Raw genomic sequence first — 7,627 nt, forward strand, 5'->3', positions numbered from 1 at the left:
TTCAACCCCCATATTGCTATCCAACTTATGTTTCATGGGTAAGAGTTTCTCACTTCCTTTTTTTTCTTTTCTCTTTTTGACAATATAGAGATGATGAATCCAAATTTTGATTCTAAAATTGACAATACATTATTGAAGGTCGTCCAAAGCCAAAGTCTACAAGTGGACTCAAACTCATAAGGTATCAATCGGAGGCATGAGGAACATGAGTCCCAAAACGGAAATGTCAATACATCAGAGTTCGACCATTTAGGTCGACTAGTCGAATCGGTATATCAATGGTGAAATAACCAAGTTGCCCCCAATCTAGCACCCTACAACATTGAGCATTAGAAAAAAATTCTAACATTGTCGACATCACACATAACTAAAGGGAATGTCAGATGAAAGACTTATAAATAGTCTTATTAGATGACCCCAAAAGAGAGAGTAATTAATCTTGGCCTATAAATAGTCCTAGACTCCAAATGAGAGAGTAAATGATCTTCAAATAATGAAAAAATTAAGTATAATTGATGTTTATACAATCATATTTCTATTTGGTTCCTAAATCTTAAAATTGATTTTCATATATTTAAAAGTAATTTTGAATTCCTGTATTTGATTTTAAAAATGATTCATTTTTATATGTATGACAATGTGTTGAATAAGAAAATTTATTATAATAAATATCAAAAGAAAATTCTATACATATATCTCAGTATTAAACACATTTTCTGGACAGACATCAATGTCGATCACCATTTGACCAATCACCTACCAGCGTNTATATATATCATTCAATCTAGTTGTTTGTGCCAAGTACTTAAATTAGATATTATTAAGCATTTAATGATAGATAATGACTATCATCTTTAGGTCAAAGATTTAAATAAACAAAAATGGTTTCACAATATTTAACAAAAGATAATCATTTTTGGGATGGATACCCAATCAATCACCATAACAAAAATCACCTATCAATTGATTCTTCTAAAATCAATTTAAAATAATTCTAGATCATTTTTCTAAAATTAATTGTAGTCCATGTCAAACATCAGTATTTGAAGAGGAAGTGGTTTGGATACGAAAAATAAATAATTTTCACCATGCCAAAATCAGCTTAAACATAATCTAAAAGTAAAACAAATATTAAATCGAACAACCTCAAATTTAGAAACCTATATAATATGTATACTAAAACATACTTAATTCAGGGATCAAATTTATAACTTTTTTATCCCTCAAACACAACTTCTAATTTGGTTCAATTTATAAATATTAAAGTAGATATCAATTTATACTCTAAATTTTGGGTCATATTAATTTAAACTCTAAATTAATAATTATATTAAATTAAATCTTGAATTTTGGGATTGTATCAATTTAAATCGTGAATTTTGGGGGTTGTATCAATTTAAACCGCAAACTAGTAATTGTATCAATTTAAACCTCAAATTTCCATAAGCGTATCAATTTAAACCCTGAACTTTTATAAATGTATCAGTTTAAACCTCGAACTTTCATAAATGTAACAGTATAAACCTCAGACTTTTATAAATGTATCCCATTAAAATATAATAGAGGGTTTAAATTGAAAGAATTCTAAAAGTTTGGGGTTCAAATGAAAGTTCAATGTTTAAATTAATGCAATTATTAGTTTGAAGTTTAAATTGATACAACCCAAAGTTCAAAATTTAAATTAATACATTATTATTTTATGATTTAAATTGATACAATCTCTAAAGTTCAGAGTATAAATTGATATTATTTTATTTTATATGAAAGGACATCTCTTTTTTTATTGTATTCCTTTTTCTTAACCTTGTTTAGCAAAAATCTAAAATAACTACACGAAGTCTTTTATGTATCCAAATAGTAAATATCTAAATCTATATAGTGCACAAGTATTTGAAGACAATGGAATATGTCAAATGTTTGGTTTTGAAATAAATTTATTGTGGTTTTTGTTAAAGATAGAATTAAAGTTAGATGACTAAAAGAGAATATTTAAAAGTTGCAAGAACAAACTAGAATATTTGATACTAAAATTAAAGTTTAGTTTAAAATTTGAATTTATTTATAAAAAATCATTAAAAAAGGGTACAATCTTCATAAAGAATAAAATCGAACCTTTGGTACTTATAAAATGAAAAATATATACAAAATATATATATATATATATATATATATCAGACGAAATTATTGATTTAGTTTAACAATTTTTTTTTCAATTACATGCTAATATTTTAAATCTTAATTTAATTTTAAATTACAGGCGATATGGTTATTTATTCTAAGGGTGTCTTTTCCTAAATAAAATTTAAATGCGTGTATCAGCGAAAAATTATAATATTTTTAAATGTGGAAATATTTTTCTTCTGTTGGTCAATGATAGAGGCTTTATTATAAAATAAAATTCACATTGGATGAATCATTAGTGAAGGTAATAATACAAAAATTAGGATGGATTAGAATATAGTTTATTTGTTTGTTATGCCTTATCTTTTTCTTAATTTTGTCCCCAACATTATTAGAGTTTTAATTTTTGTTGATTTTCTTCAAGTTTTATTCAGCTTTTCTACTAAAAATTATTAATGTATTCTCTCGTTTATAATTAAATGTTTGTTTAATTTTTTTCATTGTAGCGGATTTTAAAAAAAACGATGTAATATATAGCTTCTTGAATGAATCAAGACCACGTCTGAACAAGAAAGATACCTTTGACATGAAATTATGATTAATAAAAATTTAAAAGAATGGATAGCTAGTACTACTTATACTAATCATATGCATTTTCTTTTTGTTGGCTCAATAAAAAAAATACCAGAGTTAAGCATGTGAGTGGGAACAAAATGTTAAAGTTAATTAGGGTTATTCTAATTATTATTTACTTGTATCTTTTCTTATATAGTTCTTCTTTTACATGTTTTTCCTTTTGTTGTTTCTTTCCTTTGTTGGGTCTATTGGTGTCTATTTATTCCTTATTTCATTGTATTCTAATTATGCTAATTACTTAATAATAATATACAAAATTAACAGGGATTAGAGCCTTAGGGTTTTTATCTTATTGAACACTAGCTGCCACAACCATATCCGATCTCTACCTTCGTCAATCGGTCGTCGACGGAGGTAACCAGTCACTCGTTACCAAGAGAGCGTAATGCATTTATGTTTTAAACTATCTCTTCCATTGTCAATGATATTTCGTTTTCAAATCTACATTTGTGGGTCTCTGTTTCTATTTTCAGATCGTCCAAGTTTTCTATTCCATTTTCAAATCAGTAGTTTGTGGGTTTGATTAGATCTCTCTATGAGAATATATGTTTCCAGTCCAGAAGTTCTCCGTTTTTTAATTCTTCGTGGGTTCTGTTTTCATCCTAGAAGTTCTCTATGTTTTAGTACTTTCTGGGTTTTGTTCTAACCTAGAAGTTTTTTGTGCTTTAATTCTTCATGGGTTTTATCTCTAGCCCAGATCTGTTGTGATTTGATTTAGGAGTTTTCTTCATTTTTTGTCATCAACTTCAGCCAGTCGCTTCACAAACTCAAGTTGGTTATTATTCTATGACCTTGAATTTGATGGAGGGTGTTAAAGTTAATTAGAATTTATTCCAATTATTATTTTTCTATATCTTTTCCTTATCTAGTTTTTCCTTTCCAGTATTTTTTCTTTTTGGTTTCTTTCCTATGTTGGGTATATTGGTGTTTGTTTATTCTTTATTTCATTGTATTCTAATCATGCTAATTATTCAATACTAATATTCAAAATTAATACAAAACATGTTGAATGAACATGTATTAATTTATGAAGATAGTCTTCACTCTTATAACAGTTCAAAGAAAGTATATATGAATAATGATTTCAAGTTATAGAGATGCAAAGGAATATATTAGCGCCATCAAATTTTGAATAGTAGGCGTGAGACATTACACTCCATAAATTTAGTCTCAGTTTTTTTAAAAAGAAATAATATTCTCAATTAAAATTGATGTAATTTCAACTATTTCAGAAGATTTTTTTTTTTCCTATATGTTTTTTATATTCATGTTCGAGTTAGTTTATATTTCTTTCAATTACATACTAGTTTTCAATTTTCAAATGCTTAATTAATTTAAATTACAGATGATGCTCTCTATTTATTTAGAGTAAGGTATCTTTTCCTATATAAAAATTTGATTGCATGTACCATCCAAATTTTATTTTATTTTTAAATATGGGGACATTTTTCTTTGTTGGTCAATGATTGAGGCTTTATTATAAAATAAAATCATTTGAGAAATAATTAGTAAAGGTGATAATATAAAAATTAGGATAGAGTAGAACATATAATTTATTTGTTTTGACGTTCACATATAGTTTATTTGTTTTCCTTATGTGTCTTTTTTCATTTTAATCTTTAAGGTTTCATTTGATAATCATTTTGTTTTTTATTTTTTTTTAAAAAAAATTTAAGCCTATAAACACAATTTCTACCTCCAAATTTTTTCGGTTTGTTATCTACTTTTCACTAATAGTTTAAAAAATTAAACCAAATTTGAGAACTAAAAAAAGTAGCTTTGAAAAAGTTTTTTTTTTTTAGAATTTTTATTTAGAAACTTTGTTGCATTCTTCAAATTTTATTAAATTATTTGTTTATTTTCCAATAAATCTTACTCTCAATTAAAAAAATATATATATTATTCTGAGATATTTAAAATGGATGTAATTACCAACATTCATAACCTACACATTCTGGATTACCATTGCTATATGACGATATTAAAGGTGAAGCTTAATCAAAGTTCTTATGTTTCAAATAATTGTTTATAAAATTCAAATTAAAGCAGCAAAATGAGAGAGGAAAAGATTTAAATCTGTTTTTTTTTATTAATTTATTTTATAAGCAAGCTGATTTTAGTATTGAACTTATAAGATCTCTTCCATTTTGATTCATAAATTCATAAATTATCTTATTTAGATCTTATTTGGTAACTATTTCGTTTTTTGTTTTTTGTTTTTTAAAATTATTTCTTCCCCATTTCTTACATTGATCTCTATCTTTCTTAAATACAATGGTTAAATTCTTATCTAAATTCTAAAAATAAAAACAACTTTTTTTTAGTTTTCCAATTTTGGCTTAGTTTTTTAAATTATTGGTAAAAAGTATATAACAAATGAATATATGTAGAGGTGGAAGTAGTGTCTATAGGCTTAACTTTCAAAAACAAAAAACAAAAAACAAAATAATTACCAAACGGGACCTTAATATTTGAAACTTCGTAGTCTACATCTAATATATTTTAGCAATTTATAAAATTATAGTATTTTCATTTATATTCCATTCTTTTCAATGTACAAAGGATAAATAGAGAATTAATTATACCTACAATTATGCACCTGATTTAGGAAAGAATGATTACATTAATTTTTTTTTTTACAAAAGAGGTATTTCCTAATTAGCTCAATACAACTGATATTTTCTAAAAAACTTAACACTCCCCCTCAAGTTGGTGCATGGATATCACACATGCCCAACTTGCTAATGATCTTGAGAATACTCGCTGAGAAACAGCTTTGTTGAGGATATCAGCCAACTGATCTTCTAACTTTATCTTAGGCAATTCCACAATATTTTCATCCAACTTTTCTTTGATAAAAAATCTATCGATCTCAATCATATTGTACTAGATTACGGGCAATATCACAAGCTACCTTATTATCACAAAACAATAAAATTGGTTACTTGGAACTTTGACCCAAGTCTTCTAAGATTTGTCTTAGCCATAATGACTCAAGAATCCTGAAGGTCATACCTCTAAATTCAACTTATGCACTTGAGCGAGCAACAACATTTTGTTTCTTACTTCTCCATGTTATGAGATTATCACCTACAAAGGTAAAGTAGTTCGAGGTAAATCACTTATCATCCACGGATCTAACCCAATCTGCATCAGTATATACTTAAATTTTCTGATGGTCATAATTCTTTGTGAACAAAATTCCCTTTCTAGGAGCATTTTTTAGATCTCTTAAAATATGCATAACAACATCCATATGCAGTTCTCCAGGATTATGCATGAATTGACTTACAAAATTTAGTGCATAAGCTAAATCTGGTCTTCATCGCATAAGCCCATGACAAGTCATTTCCAGATGCTTCTTTCGGAAGAGCATGGGAAATGCCTATGGAATCCATTGTATTAAGACCCGAAAGATCATCCAAGGACTGAAAATCGGGACTCAAAACGAACGAGTCAAGAAAGCTTAACTCAAGCAATAAGTACATCAATTTTTCAACAATTCTTTGGTGTCTTCCTTTATCTGTAGGTATTTGATCAGATTTAATAGATAATTTTTTTCCTTCTTTTATTGGAGTATTAACATAATAGGTTAACATCCTGACATTCCAATCTCCTATAAAAGGTCTAGAGCGAACTTCCTTTGAGATAGGAAGATTCCAGTGCTTGATCGAGAAACTTCAATTCCAAGAAAATATTTTTAAAATTCCCAAATCTTTCATTTCAAATTCTTTAGACAAGAAATTTTGTAGCACCTTCCTTTCTTCATCATCATCTCCTATAACTATCATGTCATCAACATAAACAATAAGTGTTGTGATCTTACCATTTTGTTTATTCGAGAATAGGGTATGATTTGAATTGATTTGACAATAGTCAAATTCTAACACTCAGATTATGACAAGACCCCTTGACTGATGTGGGTGAACGCATACTTGAAGATTAAGGGGCAAAATTCTGACCAAGTATGAAAACTATGCTATGAATACATAGCATAGTGGAAATTTGACTATACTGTGATCTTTAGGAAAAATTTTGCTATGAGAATTATAGGAAAGAAGGAAGGAGTTGGACTAGGAGTTACTAGAAGATTCACCTCAACTAAGTCATAACATAGTTGGGGGAATTTATTCATAGAATAGTAAACAAAAAGTTCAACTCATAGCATAAAGAACCATGCTGGGTGCGTGGTATAGAAAGTTTGTAGAGTTGGACACATAGGGTGAGACATTAGGCACAAAGAAAACCTCCAAGTAACTTTAGTTGAACAACTTAGACACAGGAAGTGACTATCTTGGATATATGGAAACTATGCTATGAGAAAATGAAACTATGAACATGAAGGACTTTGCTATGAACTCTAGGGAACTACAAGATCGGCCTAGGAAAGTGAAGAAATGACTAAGTACCAAGGGTGTGAGAAGTAGGGATGTAGCTTTGGATATGACATTTCAAATGGAACATGTTATGGGAAAAGAACGAATATTTGGACGCATGATAGGGTATGTTGGGCGCATATTTAAGGCCCTTGGTCGCATAGGAAGTGTTGAGTTGGGATGTTTAGAGTAGGTAAGCATATGAGGAAAGAATTGGTTAGCATTGGAAGGCCATGTATTGAACTATGCACAACTAAGAGTAGGAACAAAGGTTGGACGCATAGCCCTTGGAAGATGGGCGCATGGGACAACTTAGGCTGAAAATTTGGCTAAGTGTTGGACAACATAAGACACAATAGGCAAAGAAACCCTAGGAAAGAGAAATTCGAGGCCATAGAGAGAGGAAGTGAACGCATTCCTTACATATTGGTGTACTTTGGACGATCAAGAGGAGAAATCATGCTACAAAAAGGAAGCTAGGTCTCAGAAGTGGG

This window comes from Benincasa hispida, chromosome 12 (assembly GCF_009727055.1).
Source record: "Benincasa hispida cultivar B227 chromosome 12, ASM972705v1, whole genome shotgun sequence".
Classification (NCBI taxonomy): Eukaryota; Viridiplantae; Streptophyta; class Magnoliopsida; order Cucurbitales; family Cucurbitaceae; genus Benincasa; species Benincasa hispida.